The following is a 20062-nucleotide window of genomic DNA, read 5'->3' as shown; positions in this document are numbered from 1 at the left end:
TTCTTCTTTCTGTTCTCTTACTTTTGCTGAAGTAACTACTGACTTCAGGTATCAAATGTGCAGTTCACATCAGTTTTTGTCCTTATTCTGCTAAAACTTCAGTGAGGGTAGAAGAGCTTCCTCTGGGAAGAGAACTTCTGATGCTTCCCTCTTTTTCTATAACACTGATGATATTTGTTGCTCAGCCACAGTTGCGCTATTCCCTACAAATCTATGCTGTGTTTTTCCTATGGAAGGCACTAGATATTTCTTATATCACTTATGGAAATGTGTAGAAAAAAGGTTTTCTCTCATGTGCTTTCTGTTTTTCTTAGTGCGATAGTTGACTGAGAAAGGCCTCTTATTATGGGGAGAAAGTTCATAACTTCTTGAAAAGAAATTCTTTGTCCCTAAATACTTAAAATCAAACTTCTAATGATCAAAATTAATGATTTTGCTGGTAGTTTTCCTTAGCAGTAATTCCATGCACGTGCACACCTCTAAACACAAATCCTCCCCGATATCTGGAGTGATGACCATGCTATTGTTTTGCGTGATGGGTTTGAAACATTCTCTTTTCTTTTTCCTGGAAGTTACTCTGCTGGAAACAGGCTTCTGAGATGTAATTAAAGGTAATAGCTTCAAATCCACTGAAACTCTTAAGTGTTTGTTACGTGCTCTTAAATATCTACAATTGAATATGCAGCTAAGAGTTCAGTCAATTTTTCTGCAAATATTTCAGCTCATTAGCTTTGTAAAATCTCCTGGGTCAGTCATTAGATTACATTTACTGAATACCTTCTTTTCTCATCCCTTTCATTTTCCAGTCAATGCTCAAGCCTGTTTCTATGCAAAGGACTTGTGCTTGAGAAATGAGCAAACTGCATCTTGGTTTTGTTTATATACATTTAAGTCCTAATCAAAACTCTTATGCTGAAAATATTTGGGTTAATTTTAGGCAGTACACTCAGCAGGATTACTCATGAGTAAATATTTCCATGATTACTTTTGTCATAGAATGTAGAGTTGAAATGAAATTTGAAGTCTTAGTATATTTCTTTATTTTGTGAATGTAAGCTTCACTGGAGGACAGTTTTTTGTTCTTTCTTAAAATATGGGTCAAAATTATGATTTTTTTCTAAGGGAGTTTATCAATATATAACTTCAGTGATTATGTAAGAATATAAAATACAAATACTTCCTTTGTGTTGCTATCCTTGGCTTTCTGTAAGATTGCTCAAAGTTAGGATTATAAATCTTACCATAGTTTTGCATTTATTTCGAACAGAGAAATCACATCATTTTCTGACAAATCTCATGTTTAGCTTCTAATGAGCTAGCAAATGTAATTGTATTTTGATTAATTCTTGCTTACATCTTTATTTTTTTCTGAACAGTAAATGATTATTTCTCTTTACCATGTCCTAAGCTCAATGAACTGTTTAGGTTCTTCAGGTGAAAGCATTGAAGGTATTTGGGATGGTACTTTTTATCTGTGTGTTAAAGAGGTGAAAATAACACTGGCAAATAGAAGATCAAGCAACTGGGTAGGACAGACCTAATCATAAATGTGAATTACAACTTGCTTTTGTTGAATGGAATGGAGATGTTTTCCATTCTTCCTTATGCTATGTTCTCCTTTAAAATAATACAAGTGAGACAAAATGTGTAGAAATGGTTAAAGAGGAAAATCATTCTGAAAAATCCTGACAAAAACTTGATTGATGTGCTAGCAAAGCAGCACTTTCTCCCTTACTGATTTTGGCTTTAGCTGATTTGTAGAATTCAGAGAAGAATGTGTTTAGATCTAGTCAGAATGGAAGTGTCTGAAATGTGGCTTGACTTCTGTGGTTTTAAATGCAGAAAACTCTAGATTTTGTGTAATTTCCTCTATAATTCAAATCAACTGTTCTGTGCAGAGCTGTCTGAAGAGCTTACTGGATGCTCAAGTCTGAGCTAACTCATTTCTTCTGGATGCAAGCTGAAGAATCTTCATACTAATGCTAGGAGTTCGTAAGGATTACAAGTAATTGCTAGTAGCTGGATGAACTTATGTAAATACCCAAATAGTAGCCAGTTTAAAAGTGTCACCTTGTTTCTTTGAATCAGGCTTGGTACATAGAAGATTATAACCTGTCATTCCAATATGCTCTGCACCCCAAGCCAACCAGTCCGTGTATTTGATATTGTGAACGCTGTACTAATTGCCTTTCAAGCTACTACACGCAGCTGAAGCACTGTATGAATTGCCATTCAGGCTGCCACATGCAGTTAAAACATTTGTGTATCTACAGTATCATACAGCTGTGACTCAATAACTTCATGGCTATCACGAGAATTATGAAATTGTGCTCTGCTTGCAAAGCACTCTTTCTTTCCCCCTACACTCAGCCCTGATTTAAGATATAACAATACAGTCCTCTCACTAAGGACACTTCCTGAGAGGCTCCATAGTGAGTCTTGCTTTTGGTCACAAAAATAAGCTTTTTCTAAGCTATACCTACTGAAACTGAAGTCATTCCAGGAAACTCAAAGGCTTTTTATTGGAATCAAATTAACTGCACATCCTCTGTAGCGTAATTATAGAGCTTTTGCTGTTTAATTAAGGCACAGAAGAATACCTATTGCTTTTTCTTTGTGTAAGGCTCTGGTCAAAATAACAGCTCCTATGTTTTGTACCTGTTCTGCCTACCAGTGTAAGTTAGGAACTATTATTTCTCACTACTGGAATGTGAACCAGAGCAATTAACATCAGATTTTTTCTTCCCTGATAAAACTGTATATAATTTTCTTCTAGTTTTCTAGCCTTATTAGTGATTATTTAGATTGTGCTTGTTTTGCAAATCTTAAGCCAAGGAACAAAAATCTCATAAATTCAGTGGTCTGTCTTCCTATTGCTGGTGAAAAATGTGTATGTAATGGGAATAGCTCTCCAGCTACTTTTGATATCCAAATTCTGTTCTAGAAAATTCTGTCTTAATGATTGAAGGTGGTAGTGCTCCCATGGTACCCAGTCATTCTCCTGTCCTCAGAAATACTGCCTTTCAGAGATTTCCAAAGCCAGAACAAGAGTAAAGGCCATAGAGAACATCCTTCATCAACTGTGAAGTTACACAAAGCCATTTGGAATGTGCTTAGGTTGAACTAAGAGGTAATCCTATCCTGTGGGATTACTCATTCTTTTAATCTGAGCACACATAATACTTTCCTGCATTGGTACTGTTTCAGGCAAATATCTATTTAATACATTTGTAATAGTCAACCCACGCATGAGAAATCCATCTTTTTCCTAAACTTCATGCACAATTTTGCAGATACCACTGTGGGGAGAGGGGAGGGAGGGAGGGAATGGTCATAACACAAAATGGCAGATAACCATTACCAAAATACAACTGTCCTTGTATTTCACACTAAAAATGTAATCATTTTCAGTGATATTTGCATTTTCTCATAAAGTCATAAATGTCACATTCTTCAGAAAGAATGATAATACTTCCTTTTAATTGACAGATGGATTTCATACATAGAAACCAGAATATAAAAGCATTTCAAAAACTACTCAATTTTCTACTGCGCTCACAAACTTGTCAACCACTACAGGAAAAACATGATACATACACTATATACTATTCCAGAATTCCAGCTGTTTTCCAGTTAAATTGTTATTGACTTAATCTTTGTTTTTAGAAGTTATTTATTATGAGTATGAAAACTCACAAAACTCTCTTACAAAAGTCTCTTGATGTGTTGTAACTTTTGCTCTCAGTGAAGAACAGGCATTTCTTCAGAAAGGAGATGAAAAAGATAGGAGGCTCATTTATTGCTCTTTTCCCCCAGCTGTGAAATTTCTGAAGTTGGGCAAGCATAAGCTATTATTAAAGATAGTGACCTGAAGAATTTGATTTCATTCTCTGAAGTAAGCATTGTTGTTGTTGTTCTGTATTAGGCATTATTATGTTTAGGGTAATACAAAAACCTAACTTAGAAGAAATGATAGATAGGTAGAAGAAATGATGGGACTCCTACAAAATCAGCAAGATCTATCTTGGTCATTTTGTTACAGGCCTATGAGGAAAATGAAAGTGAATTACAACTGAAAATCTGTGAGGCATGCCAAATTAATTGAAAAGAACTTGCTCTTTAAAAAAATCTCATGGCAGGAGAAGCATCTGTTGAAACACTTGACTGTTTGATTCAAATGTCAGGGGAGCTGATTGCTTGGAAGGCTAGAGAGACCTGATTGTAAAAGGCAGATAGGGAGAGGTATAGGGTAAATAGCAAGAATGCTGGAGGTATTTATGTCACTAAAATTGAACTTCAGCCTGACTTTAAGTGTTTTAACTTTTGTGTCAGAAGAAAAATGTCAGCGTGCTTGAGGTCATTTTAATGCCTGTATTTACTACATCACTGGCAAATACTAGGAACTAATATAAATATCTAACTAATATAAATATGACCACTAAGCTTGTAAGACAGCATGTGTACAATCCATACAAAAATACGGACGACAAAGTCACTTTCCTGTATGCAGTAGGATGTGTGATTTTTTTTTTCTTTTTTTTTTTTTTTTTAGCCTCAGTGGCTGCAAAGACAAGTGCAATTCAGATTCATTTATCTACCCTTATTCCCTCTAGCTTAGATGGAATGGTAATTCTGGATAGTTCATGATTACATTGTTGTAAAAAGTTAGAAACCACGTCAACTGTGATACTGGCAAGTAACTGGTAGATACTTGAAATTTTTCTTTTATTATACAGTCTATGTTTGCTAGGTATAAACCATGACTTAGATCAACTACATACGCGTTAAAAAATCAAATCTAACTACCTCTACCTGATACCTTCACTCTCCAGTAACTGTCACACGGTTTATTCCCTTATTCCCTCTACTTGTTCCTGCGATAACTTCTTGAGGGGGGAGAAAAATTAACAGGACACCTGGACTGGAAGATTCAAACTAAAAATTAAAGATAGCATCTCAGGTATGGTCCTAAGCAAAAAACGAGTGCTGTCATTCCTAAGTCTGCATAAAAACAAGGCAAAACTATGCATAGACTTCAGTTTGAAGGATTGTTTAAGCGTGTATGAAAATAAAAAATGCTGAATGGCCAGAAGAAATGACTGTTCAAATCAATATGTAGCTGGCTACCTGAGCAGCTGCAGATTGCATCCTTGAGCAGACAGATGGCCAGATGCTCAGTTATAGCTCCATTGAGGTCAGTGGATGGTCAGACATATAACAGAGCCGACCTGTTCCTAGCTGAGACAAAGCCAAGCTCTTTTCAAATTCAGCAGCAAAAAGCTCTGGAACAGCAATGAACTCCTGAATACAGCTATCTGAAGCTCAAGTAATGCCACTGCCTGTATTTTGACCACTTAATAGTGCTGGTATAAATGCTTCATTTAACAATGATTTCCTGTTTCCTTTGAAGTTCTCTGTACCACTTATTGTTCCCAAGGCAGCTGTCTAGCATTCAGGTGCTTGTAATGCTTTCTAAAATTTAATTTGGAGTTGATATTTTCAAAGTGAAGGGCAGTAAAAGTGACTTAGCTTCTCTTACTTAAGGATATTTAAAAAAAAAAAAAAGACATTCAGGAGTTTGTAAAGTATATTTAGGTGCTGAGATAATCATGGCCATCTGAATACTTTCATACTTGGAGGCTAGCAGCCTCCACTGAGTTTGGAAGCTTTTATATCCAAAAAAAGTCTGAAATATTTTCACTGTAAGCTTAGGTTGTACAAAATGGGATGTTAGTAGTTAGCAAGGGATGGGCAATGTTGCACATGGTCCACCAAAACCGTAGGGCAAAACATTAAAGCTTCAGCTTTCAGATAGGTTGCAGTGCAAACTGGAACTGATGTTTGTGTAAGAGCAAACAGCTCATTCATGTGTGACTAAAATAAACAGTTCAACTCACAAGCTAATTTCCAGACAGGTAAGGCTGTCCTCTTAAATTATATTTCAAACAGTGCTAACCTACTTTACTGTTACAGTCACTTCTATTTTATCATGTTAACTAGAACTGTGGTTTCAAATGTTCCCAGTGCTTATGTTCAGGCTTCTCTTCTGAGCAAGGCAGCTTGTTTGGTGCACTGCTGTGAGAGGAAAGATTCTTTTTGTTTCCTCCTTTCTTCTCTTAATGAGATAATTTATCAAGCATGAGTGAAATTCTGTTTCCTTCAACTCTTCCAGAGGTAACTGCAAGGATAATGGCCCTAATAACAGCACTACTGAACTGTAGAAACAGATCAAAATGTCGTCTTAAAATTTAATTGCCAACAGAGCCATGAACTCTGCACACTGTAGTGGAGAAAGCCAATGGGCTCATCTTATGCAAAAAGATTAAAAAACATTAAGCACAAGGTATTAAGAATTGTTTTCATTTTCAAGTGTGCTGGAGTTGATTAAGTAAATTCCTATAATGTCAAACTATTCTTCAGATTAGATGTTACATTTTGCAAATTAATTCTCTGAAATGTGAACAGGGTTTATAATTGTATTTATTAATGGCCTGCTTGTAGATCTTAATGAATTAAGTTAACACAAAAATAAGAGAGATTCTTAGCTTTAAGGGAAGAAGCCAGAACTACTGACAATAAGTTTAAAACGATAGCCAGCATTTTTGAGATGACTTACTATGGAGACATTTACATGTAGCGGGATGACAGCCATTTTGAAATGCGTGGAGGCTTTCCATGAATGCTTCTGGGATTTGAATCGGAGGCCTGTGACGTGGTGGACTGTGATAAAAATCCATGAAGCACATAATGAAAAATATCAACGCATCAAAGAGAATTAAAAAAAAAAAAATTCACTTAATGAATCTGTCTTACTAACTTCATAAGTGACACTACTAGAATTACAATAAAAATACCAGTTTGAATCCTCTCTTTTAGAGGTGTATTATTAGCTTCTCGAGATTATAGTTTCAGGTAATTCAATTGTTTCTCAAGGAGACTTTGTTTTACAAGAACAAAGCTTTCTTTACAGTCTTGTTCAAGACATAATTAGAACAATTAAGTCAATTTAGGTTAACCTTAGCAGCAAAGAAGCCTGCAGATATTAATAATAGCAGAATCAGCTTTGAACTAAGCTTAGACGTATTTTATTCCTATTCCTTTGAAGGCACAAATAAAATAATCTCTCTCACATGGATGGATTTGCTAGTTAATTATCCACAGCATCTGTAGCACAGAACTCTCTTCTGCTGCTTGAAGTTTGGCAGGACAAAAGTATGACCACAATCAGAAAATTGCATCTCTGATAAAAGCACTTTGACATCTTAAATTACCAAGGACTTGATGTTGGCTTGATTTGGTGAACTTACCTGTAGGTGCCTCTATTGCAAAGTGACTACGCATTCCATACCAGCTTATTGGTGCCCACGCTTCCCATTGCTATGTGCTTTTGAAAATCCTGAAATTGTTTTATTTCTCTCTAGCCTGATTTTTTTTTTTTCATTTTACTCTTGATGGTTTTAGTCTGGCATATCACACCTCACCAAGATTTTAGGTGTGTTCAGAAGTAAGACTTGAGTTTGTCCTTTCTAACAGATGCTGTCACAATATCTGGATCAATTTCAGATAAGAGTTAAGGTATTTGTAGCTTTTGTAGTTGTAGTTGTTTGGCTTTATATGGACAGAACTTTTTTCACCACTATGTAGGAATATACATAAACCTGAAAAGACCTCATCTATCTCTTTGAGTCATCTGGACAAATGGTCCTAGTCCAAAAAATGCCCTCACCTGGCTTAACAGGAATGTAGGGTGTAGTAAAGGTCACATCTGCATCTACCCTTACTGCATGCTTCCAACAGCCAATGCAGTGTCCCTCTGTTATTTGTGTAATTTCTAGTACAAACACTGCCAATGGTTCAGTCTCTAAATACTTTGTCTTTTTGTCAAGTTGTCTTTAGGGCTCTTTGATACTGTTTTATGTGAAATGCCATTTGGTTCATTGTTATTGCAGATATTCAATGTTGAAAATGCAATAGGCCCCACTTACAGAATTATCTAGCAGTCCTGTTATTGAGATAGAGGCTACTTGGAAACGGATGATATTATTCACCATTTTGAGAAGTTACCGTTCCCTGAGGAAATGCAAACATCCCACAGTCAGTTACTTTATTTAAGTGTAATTTAAAACCAGCTCTCAAGCATAATGGGATGTTACAGCCAATATTTATTTTTCTTTCATTAGATAAATAGTATTAAATTGCAATCCTTGAGAAAATTGTACAGACTGTATCACATCTGAATGTGTTCAAGCTTGAGACTCGCTCAGGCAAATTCTCATCGTATTCAAATAACCATCATTATGCAAATAAGAACATCCTTGTTGCCAAGCAAGTTTAAAATGGATGTTTGTTTTTATCTTGATGAATTATATTCCTCCTGGTAGCAGATAGCTATGTGCAACTCAGAACAACCACACAGGTCCTGTTTATTCTTCAGAATTCTCTTGGCTGTTGCATGCTGAATTTCTGCTAGTTGGGTAGTCTGCAGTAGTTCTTCCCATGTATCTTGCTTGAAAAGCAGTGTAGCCCAGATTTTCTTATTACCACAGTTTTTGGCTTTTTTTTTTTTTCTGAACTTGTTCTGCCACATTCTGTAGTGAAGATGTTGTACTAACCTTGTGAAGAGAGAGCAGGATTAGTAAATGGAAGTGAAATCAGCTGCTATTAAATGCATTAATATAAATTGCTAAAGGATTTAGCTTACCTTGCAAGCTCCCTAATGTAATGACAATTGTTATTTTACTTTATTACTGACAATGTGTTCCAGCAACATAAATCCCTAATGACACATCAAGATCTTGCTGTGTTTTCTGACAAGTACTTGTGATTTTTTTTTTCTGGATTACTGCTTATTAAACAAAGATTAAATGCGGCTATTAAAAATTGGCAATAATGGTCCAGGAAAAGGGCTCTATTTTTGTGTGTGAAAGAGATATTGGGAAAGAATTCTTTAACTCTAAAAAAGTGAAGGGGGAAAAGAAGGTAGTGACAGAATAGAGGTTCTATTATATAAATAGCCCAATAAGCAAAATTTTATTTTCCTTGCACTACACAGCTACAAGATTCTCAGCAAGACAGAAAGCAGGGAAAAAGTGTTCATTCCTGTAGAACATCATTTCAGATATAATTGATGCAATTTATATCATTCTGTGTCTGGCATGATATTGCTTGATTAAATCATCTAAACACGCATTGCTCAGTGTATGATGATGACACTAGTCTGACTAACGTTAGTTTAAGCTTCTGAGTTTAAAACAACTTGAAATTAGACAAGACTTTATATTTTTAAAATTGCAGTTTGGTAATCAGTACCAGAATGCTCTCACTCCTGCTCATGATCAATTATACAAAGAGTTTTTTTTTTACCTACATGTAACCACCTGTATGAGCTGATGTTCATTACAGAAGCAGAGAGGTCAAATTCTTGACCTTAAATGAGACTTTAGAAGTCTGGTGTGCTACAGAATAACTACTGAAGGATTAAACAAATGCTAAGAGCATATCCAAAGTTTATACATCTCTTAGGAAAGAAAGCTAAGCTGATACCAATAAGCAAGAAGCTCAGCTGTGTGGTAGAGACTGAGTGTCTCACAAATTTGAAGTCCACAGTTAATCTTGTGGACTTGTGGCTGAAGTCTAAGACTAAGGAAAGGAAAAGCAAGTTTCCTGGGTTTCCAGACAAGTCCTATGGACGAGATTCCATATTTCTCCTAGGTTTAAGGGATTGACACTGCTATCTCCAATTCCAGTCTACCTTTCTTTTTGGAACTAAGCCATAGTACATTCAAGAATGGAAAATGCATGAGCCTGGAAGAAGGAGAAATAAAAAGGAGCTAAACTGTAGTGATTGGGGTGTGTGACAGAATGGGGAGTTCACATACTTGCATACCTGATTACTGGTGAGCACTGAATGTAAAATTAACCTGAGAAAGTCTCCTCGTGTTGGAGAGTATCACAGAGATGATTATACTCTCATTTCCTGAAGGTAATCTCCTATTTTATTGTGGTCTAGTGTAGCTCAGTAAGCACAGTTTGGATAAGGGGGAACTTAGGTATAATCTCAAAAAAAGCACAGAAAACCCTTGCCTTGGGATTTTAGGTTTACTTATCGTGTTTCTGAAACAATCTGAATGCTAGCAATCACCTGGCAAACTATTTGTTGTTTGATGCAGCTGTACCCATTTTACATTCACAGTTTAACTAGGCTCATCTGCACCTGATTAACTACAGCTGATGAACTCTGAGCAGCTGTAACTAATTAGTGCACTGAGTAACAGTCAGGACTTTGGGAGGGTCAGTTTTTCAGAGGTGGTGCTGGGTGAGTGTCAGAAATTTCTGAAATAGCTGGGGGATTTCTTTTTCCTTGGTGTATGTGCACTGTTGTGGATATAGTATCATCTGATTATCAGCATTCCTAAATGCCTACTTGATTTCTGTCTACTGGTGACCACAGGACTGATGTTTTTAAAAGCTAGATAAGCGATGACTCTAATATCTATCTTTTAGGTATTGAGAGTTAGAATCTGCCAGGATATATTTTTCATTCAGGCACCTTTTTCCCTGTGTTCTTCTCTTTGACTCTAGTCTTGCTCATCACTATCATACTACCATTCACACTAGTGAGAGAAACATAAATGGAACCATATTCATTTCTGCTAGTATTGAAGACTTTCAAGAGACTTGGTCAATTTAGTTTAAGTCTTTTTTTTTTTTTTTTTTGAAAGAATATTGAGTAGTTGGATCTGCAGAAAATAGATGTGTTTGTCCTTAAGTTTGTAATGGGTTCATTTTCTTAATAGAGCATTTTGGTATTACAGAAGTTGATAACAAAAGAAAAGATTGTTATGGAGTGAATCGAATGTAAAATCCTTTCTGGAATTGAATTTGTCTTCTGCACAGCTTAGGTGCATATATAAAGCTAATTAGAAAAATGAAAATATGCTACAATACTTAATTATTTTTAAAGAGCACTTCAAGGCTATACAGAAGTAAGAAAAATCAGGTTTTGCTCCTAACTCTGGTAAGGTGTTTCATAACCCATCTTGGTTATTTCATTTCCCATGGTGTTTAAAATTTCCATTTTCTTAACAGAATTTTTATTTCTTACATCTTTTTATTTGTAAGCCATATTGAAATGGATAATGCTATAAATTGAACGCAAAGCATCAGTAATGTATACAGATCAAGTAATGATCATGGCTGGGGTATTTCTGGGAACATTCATGCTATTGAAGATGTTTGCTTCTGTTTATTAACCTCAGGAAAAGCTTGCTGTTAATGGCCTTAGGCACTAAGGTGCTCTCTGAGCTGTGTTTGCTCTCAGTATGCTGTGAGCAGATAGTTAAGAACTCAGACTGCTGTATTTCCAGAGGAGTTTATTTTTGCATTCACATTACTGCAATATGGGCACTTGCATGGAGTTAATTTCCTTACCTCATAGACTGAATCAAACTTCCTGTAAAAGAAATCTAGATTCTATTAAAAATTGATAATTTCAAACCCTGAGAGAGCCATAGGTTACAAGTAAAGCCTTAGGAATCTTGGCAGGGCAGTATTATCTGGAGAGGAATTACTTTTGAGGCAGCAAAGCCAAGAGTGTTATGCACAAGACATGCAATTCTGGACGTATCAGAAAATGTAAATGAATTTATCTTCAAGAAGCTACCATCAGAAATGGTTGACCTTGATGGAACAAAGGCAACTTAAAAGATGAGTGTTCAGTGTAGCACTCCACTTATATGGAGAACCTAAAATGGTATTTGGAATAATGCCACAGGAATTTTAGTCTATGTTTAATTACTGTATTGAACTTGATTCTGGGCATCTGACTGGTTTAATGCAGATTGAATCAGGGTAGGGTATGGATAGGCTGGTATTTTGGAAAGCTACATCTTTATATTGCAAAATAAAAACTTGCTCAAGCTTTGGTGATTAAGGTACTCATTTCTTTCAGTGGTATGAGAAAATAAGTATAATGTGCCATTTTTTTTTTTATAGCTAACACTACAGAAAATGCTGTAGTTCTCAAAGCTGTGTGTAACTGCATGGATAACAATGAGTGGCCACTCAAATAATGAAAATACAAGCTATGTGGAGAAAGGGAATTTGCAGCTGCAAATATACAGCAGAATTAACATTGTTCAGCATAGTGGAGAAAGTCATTGCTTTATCAGTCATTTGCATTATCGTATGTTTTCTTCCAAACGTGTTTTCAGTTGGTTGACAGAGGCCTTCCCTACTACAGAACAACAGGCTGTTTACAGTAAGATATCTGTTGCCTGATGCTTGGTAACTTGGAGATTTTTGTTGATGTACATGGAAGGTTTTCTTTTGGATAGATATCCCTTATTTTATCTCAGGGTATAATGAAATCTTGTTATTTTGAAGGGGCAGAAGGTCAGACTAACTCATCTTTTTTTCTTTTTCCCCATCTAAGTTGACAGTACATTGATTTATATTATCTGCTTCCACGGGAAAATTAGTTTAACTACTTCATTTGCTTGCTCCCTGTCAGCCAGGCTCCATGATAGTACTGTTCTTCCTATGATACACTAGAGTGCAGTATCAATTCAGTTCAGTGGACTTAAATATTTACACTTCATTGTTCTGGTAGAAACTGAAAGAGAAAACCAACATTTCTCTTCCTCCATATGGGCTTTTTGTAGGCTGTTGGAGTTGGTACGCAGCTTTTATTCACAAAAGAAATGTAACAACCAGCAAACTTGTGCCACTTCTGGGCATTGGGGATTGCTAATTAGAACAGCAGTGTCTCCAGACTGAATGTCAGCAACTCTCTTCAGGTGGAATTTAGAACATCATAAGGTAGTCCTTATAAACCTTATTTAGGATCAAGATGTTAACAAGAAGCTGGATTTTATTATCTCCTAAACCATCTTATTCTCTCTTTTACCTTTTCAACTGTAAATTTTAATGCCTCAGCTTCTCAATTTTCTATGTGATTTTAATTCTTGTTAATAGGACTTACTTTCAAAGGTGCTTTTCTTTTGTTCTTGGGGGTTGAATGTTCATAGGGCTAGTGTAATTTCCCTCATTCCATTTCCTTCTCCAGCAGCTTCAACTGCAAGGAAAACCGATGTTTATAGTGTGAAGGTTAGAATACTCCAGATATCTTCATTTGCTTCCTCCTATTTACTGACTCTGTGGTTTCAATATGAAATCTACTATAATGTGGAAGCTGTTTCCAGTGTACTCTAATGGCTTCCTACCATATGTTCTCCCATCTGTGGTAGGAGTGAGGGATCTGGAAGGAGGGGGGGAAGGCAAAAACTTAAGAATGAGTTGAACTGTGTGCAATGTTTCCTTTCCTTAAGGAGGAAGTAAATATGTTTGTAAATATGCTTGGAAAATGCATGTGTTTTACACATCATGACTATTTCTATGCCCTGCTTATTCCAGAGTTTGCTGCACAAAAATAAGGGTTGTGAGGCCTGTAAAAATTAGCAAAACTGAATACATCTCAATAACTGAAATGGGGCAAATGATTTGCAGTTATTTCAATTGATTGAAGTGATTTTTTTGGATAGGAGGAGGCGGCCTTCAATGATGGTTAACACTCTGGACCTTTGCTAAGGATAAACCATAAAAATATTTTAAATAGAAATGCAAGTCATAACTTCAAGACTACCTACAAAGCTTCCCATCTCTGTTTACAGCTCATATCTCCAATGTAGGTAAGGCTAGAGCAGGAGGAGGTTATGTATGTCTGCACTGCATGCTCTTATGAACAACAAGAAACCACTAAGTGTAAGAGGAACTGATTAACTTTCAAATGATTTTTATGGAACATGTTAAGTCATGCAAGTTTCTGTGTTTTAGGGACTTTTCCTCTTGCTTTCCTCTTGAAGTGTGTATGTTCTGTCTTATGGTAGTGGAAAATTTTTGCAAATTAGATCATACATTTTAAAAGGTACACTTATACAGAAGGTTTAAACTTGGCTCCCTGTATCTTTTGCTTTGCTACACTTATTTTAATCTTCCATTCATAAATATCTTAAAGAGAGCCAATAAAACCAATAAATAATCTGTGGAATCATTATAATGTGGGTATAATTATAAAAGCTATAATAAACAGGTAAATGTCAGACACTAGCTATAGGCAGGTAGTGGTATCCAGCTTACATAACCACTGCTCATCCTTCATTAAAGATCTTTTGGAGACTGAGGCTTTGTGGTTCAGCCCTGAATGTAAAGTAGTCTAGGAGAGCTAGAATTCAGTACACAGACAAAAATATTTCAAACTAATTGCATTATTTAATTGCTAGTAGTTCGAGGAACAAAAATTTTTAATGATCTTATGCAGATCCAAGAAGGGAAGCAAGTATTATCTGTATCTATCAGAACAGTGTTTGCTTAGCTGATTTAAGAAACTTAATTTTTTTGGAAACCGTATTAAGCAATGTGGTGTCAGCATGCTTCCGTGTGCTACATTGATTATCCATCTACAAACTGGAAGTTGTGCTTTTTACCCTAATGGATTTGTTTTACTGTTTCTACACCTTCACACTTCTGTTATGCCAATTATCATTGGATTTTAGATAAGTAAATGAGTTGCACCTCTGACTCGTACTAATGAGCCATTGTTTGTTCACGCATCACAACGTGTGTAGCACTAGAGGTCACCAGCGCTCCATCGTTAGTGAGCACCTACTGCAAAACGTGGTTGAGTTGGGTCTTAGCAACGAGCTCGTTGTGCTGTGGAGTTCGGTAATTGCACTGCCAAGCAGCAACCGTTTTAAGGTCTGATGTATACGCATAAGTAGACACCATATGTGTTTACAAAGACATGTTTACAAAAGATCACAAACAATTCAGAGCTGCTTTTCTTCGTGTTTGGATTTCTTGTCCCTGCCAAATTCTTGGGTTGTATTTTGTTTTGTTATAATTTAATTCTAATATGCAGTCAGCCCCTAAGTGTTTGTACCACATTTCCCTGAGTCTTGGGAAACTGCACACCTTTTAAATCCATCTCCCAGCATGTGGCACTAGAAAATGTTGTGCTTCTGCTCCTGAGTTCTAGGAGAGAAGTGCCAAATGGGAGCTTAGACTCATTTATTTTATTCCCCAGTTATCTGGCCCTAGTCACAATATTGTGCAACAAAACTATAATTAGTGTTTTTCCTGACTGTTACGTTAAACTGTCAGTTGAGTAAGCACGAAGTTACATGCTTGAATCCTTTAATAAAAATTACTTTTTTCAATATTTGCCTCTTCATTACTTAGACCTTCAATTAAAAAAAAAAAAAAACAAAAACCTGTAGGTCATCAAAATCACTATCAGTAATAGCTTATTAATTAAATGTGAAAAATTGCTGGGATGGAATTCAGCAGGGATGATGGGAAATAACTATTTTTTAATGTGCCACATGCTGGGATGTTCTGATTAGATGTCTCATTCAGCCTATATAAAGATAAGGACATCTTAAAACAGCAGATATTCTATTTCTGGTTCATGTTGAAAACACTGTAGGCTGTTAGTGGATGATAGGGTAGGTCCTGTTCCTTGTCAAAACAACACTAGCATATAGCAGAAGTTGGTATTACAACCTTAATAACAGAAGAGATGTGGCAGTCGACTGTAAAATGAAAAATGTCGTGGAAAAAGTGACTGGGGATTGATTGATTGCTGCTCTTTTCCAGCAGAAGGTGGGTGAGAAGTTTGTAGAGTGGGCTGTGGGTAATGATCTTGCATGTGAGGTGCAGCTCAGCTAGGGACATGGTTTGCTTGAGGGCCAGAACGTTGATGCCAAAAGTTACTGAGGGTTCAAGGGGAGACCTATGAAAGGAAAAGTTGTCAGAGTTTCCCAAATACATAAAGCCCACCTGTGGCTCAGGTGTTGGATGCTGAGGGAGCATTAAGGTAATTATTTATTTTTGGCCTTGTTCTCGGCTGTGCATGCAAAAAGCGTTAGCTTTTTGAATCAGTGGGAGACAGAACAGCAGGCTATACAGAGCCTTCATCTGTCCCATTCCTATGTTCATTTTCATTTGATATCAACAAAGGCACGCAAAAAAAAACCCAAGTAAACTCTCATTGCCTGCAGGAAAATTTTAAAATCATCCCACAGTCATGTCAAATGGGCTTCATCCCCTCAGCAGCTTGTGAAACATCATGTCGGCTTGTCTGTGGTTATGTCTCAGAGCAGTCATGGTAACATCCTCAGTGCTACTGTCTCATGTTCTGCTGCTATGAAGCACTGTTCTATTTGAAAGTTACACCAATGAGAATATTATGAGGTTACAGACTGGACACTGTCCATGTTAGCACTGGCACACATTTGTTGTTTAGGTTGTTTCATCTCTTGTAACTTCCAAAGCACTCATACTAGTGCATAGCATCTCACTGCTATGGAGACCTGAGTTGGATATAACCAGGCAGATGGAGTTTTCATTGTGCCTATTAATTTCCTCCTTATGTGTTTCTTCCTGTAGTGATTTTCTGTCTGATGTGTGCACTTACTGGTTAGCCTATTTACTGAGATTTTATTTGAGTTGGCCTCTGTGTCTTACAAGATTTTGTGCATGTAAATCTGTGCATTTAATGGTACTGTGAGTATTGTAACTTGCAGCCAAAGCTGCTTTTAAAATCCTGTTGTCAGATGAAGCAGGTTGCTATATTAGTTCATTAATTAAAAGAAAGGCTCTCGATACACTTTTTGTCTTTTGGACTGCTGCTGATTGGCCTAATAACAGCCAGACTGTCGTGATAAGGTTCTTTGTCGCTTGTAGAATTCATTTGGAACCAAGCTATTTCTGAGTTTTCATTGGAAACAAGTAAAGGAGAGTGCAAACTGACTGACATCATCTACTTTTTCAGCTACTGTGAGCTGACAGCAAGCCCAGCAACATAAAGTAGCCTGATAGGAATGCTATTCACCAAGAAGGTTAGTGTTTGATCATTAAAGAGATAGGCACTCCAATGGGTATTGCCATTGACAGTAGAACTACAAGCTGTCAAATGTATTTTTGAGCCTGGCAAAGATTTTGAACTGAATCTGACTCTCTCATATAACAAAAGCACTGTAAGCAAACAAAGTGATTTCATTTTTCTTATTTTCTTGTGTTGTATGAGTGAACAGATGAAAATTAGTTTTAAAGGCATTAAAGATTTAATGTCTCATCTTGCTTTCACTGAAACAAAAGTCTAAGTGCTGGTTAATGTCAGAAGGGAGTAAGATCCAGACATTAATATCAAATTGAAAAGTGTGATTCAGTTTGGTCTTTGTAGTGTCTTCCATTATCACAATCTGATTTTCATGTTGTTCATGTGGAAGCATCACAAAGAGCCTTCAGCTGCTGCCTGTGACTCAGCTGGCCGAGATGCAGTGTGCACATGTGACAAAAGGAAGTCCCTGAAATGCTCTGCATAACCTCAGCAGAGAGAAGAGAAAACAGATGGATGTGATGAAGAAATGACTGATAGATGCACAAAATAGCAACTTCCATAAGTGGAGAAACTTGTGTTTTGTTTTATGAGCAGCAGTTACAGTTACAGCTACTGCATCATGACTATTAAATGTTTTGAAGACAACACATCAAATTATATAAAATTGCCAGGAGGTCAAACTGATCATGCTGATTCCTTTTCATCTTCTGAGTCTATAATTCTAATTGCTCTTTATTTTGAATGTTGTGCAATAACAAGCCCAAATAATCCATTTCAAGGTCCTCTGTGCACTCTTCAAGCAATTGAGGGAGTAAGAGGGAGGAATAAAAATCTGTTTCTAAAAATCAATTGTCAAGTATACAGGGGCTTCAGTGCAGAGGATTTTTCTCTCATTTTAATGGAAAGTTTTTGGAGAAAAATGTGTACCTGTTCTGTTTAGAAGGCTCCTGCTCCACTTAACATGCCCCAGTATTTCAGCTCTGTGGACAGAAAGAGAATTATTAGAATACAATTGGCTTTTGAAATTACTTGTTTGTTCTTAGATCATGGACGTGTTCTGTTCCTACATATATATATATTGTATAAATATGTATTTATATTTTTCTGCTTCTGAAATACTTAAATACTGAGCAAAATTCTCCACTGATGTGCAAATACGGAGGAGCGAAAAAAAAGTGGGCTGAGAAATACTTTTTCCCAACCTACCTGGCTATGTTCTGTTCTTAAGTCTGCTCTTTGCTGTGTTATAGGACCTCTGCTAGACTTGTATTTCCATCCTGTTAGTGAGGGAACATTGTTGGAGCAGGCTGCCCAGAGGGACTGCAGAGTCTCCTTATTTGGAGATATCCAAAACCCATCCGGATGCCAACCTGTGTGATCTCTTGTAGGGAATCTGCTTTAGCAGGGGGTTGGACTCAGTGGTCTCTTGAGGTCTCTTCCAACCCCTGCAGTTCTGTCTTCCAGGGGGAAAAAAACAAACAAACAGAAAAAGGAGGTGAATCAGTGAACTGATTAGAAGAATTAGTAATTTTAATTACATAAGCAGACCGTATCTATCCATTGATATATTGCATTGACAATGAAACAGTTGTCTCAGAGTAACAATGGATTTTCCCATTACTTTGTCAGATACAGATTTTTCTGCTTTTCTAGTCAGCCATAGGTTGTGGAGATGCAGTTCTGTAAGACTCTTCATTGTCCCCCTTCATTGTCTTGTTTTGCTAAAGCCTGTTTTTCCTTCACAATTACTTGTGTTAATTGCCCAGAAAATTTTAGGCATGCTTGCCTTGCATATTGCTAATAAAACAAGAGGTTTTCCTCATTACTGAATAGTGGGAATTGGTATCTTTTTCCATCTAGGAAAGTTTTCCATCACTGATCACAGAGCATCAGATGCCGAGGTTGGAGTTTGTATTGTTCAAGTGTTGTCACCTGTGCTTACGGTGAGACATCAGAATTGGGACACAACACAAAGTGAAACTTTGCAAGTGGCCTCACCTTCAGCTGCCCTTTGGTAAAACATCCACTGAAGCAAAGGGAGGACATCTACTGCACAGGGAGTGCAGGGTGACTGCACAGGAGTTGCGTCCTTGTGTCTTTAGCATCTGGAGGCAACAGAATGCTCATAAGGAAGGCAGCCTTGGAAGGGTTGGGGCATGGAGCTGGTTGATGAGGATAGGGAGAGAGTGGAGGAGGAGGAGGGTGTTGACAGGACACTGTGTGCGTTACCTCCTACTAAAAGTTAAGCTTCTGAAGAGCGCTTTGAGGTGAAAAGGCCAGTGAGGCATAGAATTGAATCATTAGTTACTGACCTTTTAAAGTGACTTTTACAAACATTAAGGAAATAAAAAAATAGGTTGAATTTATGAAACTGAATTTAGAAATACATCTGTGCACTAAGTAACATCCCGGAGTTGGTTCCTTGGATTCCAATGTTTTTGCTGGAAACTTAAACAGTGCTTCCAGCTCTGCTGGCTCACTGATGGTGTTGCAGAACAACAAGAAGGATAACGTGATCTTGCAATATGCAATATGCAGTATGGTACTAAAACTTGCTCTCTCTCTGCATTTCTCTAACTGCTTCTGCAGTTCTATCTTTGTCCACTTTGTTACTTCTGTGACTGGAAGGCAGTAGGACAAACCATCCCCAGTTTTGTATGAACAGCAAATACCATGTGATGGCTGTAGAGCCAGAAACTGTAAGGAAAAAACTTTTTTTTTTTTTTTTTTTTAGTCCAGCAGAAGATTTTTTTTCCTCAAAGAAAAGCTGGTGACAAACACATTGCCATGGCACACAGCTGGAGAGAGAACTCTTCCTTTGTGTGAGGTTGTGTTTTTTTGTTGTTTTTTGTATAATACGTGAAGCTTTATTCCTTGGAATGCAGATGAACTGGTAGGTAATGCTGGCACAGTCCACCTGCATACTGAATCAAGCTGGGCATTGACTTCCACCCCAAAAGCTGATTGCTTTATCTTGGATAGGAGAATTACTATAGATCTGTTCTCTTCATGTTGGATGACACTGTAAGGATTTTGGCTGTAGGTTGTGTCAATTGCACTTTCTGTCTTTTTTCAGAGAGTTCATGTTCAGAGATGGTCTGTCTGCTTCCTCAATGCCATTTCCAGAGATTTGTTTCATTTAGCTCTGGGCACTTCTCTGGG

At 37.0% G+C, this 20062-nt stretch overlaps 1 protein-coding gene across 1 annotated transcript in view; it reads left to right on the top strand.

Moving 5' to 3' along the window:
- Positions 1-567: 567 nt before the first annotated feature.
- TMEM132D (transmembrane protein 132D) overlaps positions 568-20062 on the top strand; it is a 215712-nt gene continuing 196217 nt past the window's right edge. The window contains exon 1 of the mRNA XM_052690816.1: positions 568-611. The gene's annotated coding sequence lies outside the window, so the exon portion shown is untranslated. The remainder of the gene's footprint in view (positions 612-20062) is intronic.

The sequence above is a fragment of the Tympanuchus pallidicinctus genome, unplaced genomic scaffold (assembly GCF_026119805.1).
Source record: "Tympanuchus pallidicinctus isolate F22 unplaced genomic scaffold, pur_lepc_1.0 scaffold28, whole genome shotgun sequence".
In the NCBI taxonomy this organism is placed as follows: Eukaryota; Metazoa; Chordata; class Aves; order Galliformes; family Phasianidae; genus Tympanuchus; species Tympanuchus pallidicinctus.
The sequence above is the reverse complement of the archived record's forward strand: the minus strand, read 5'-3'. Positions and strand labels throughout refer to the sequence as shown.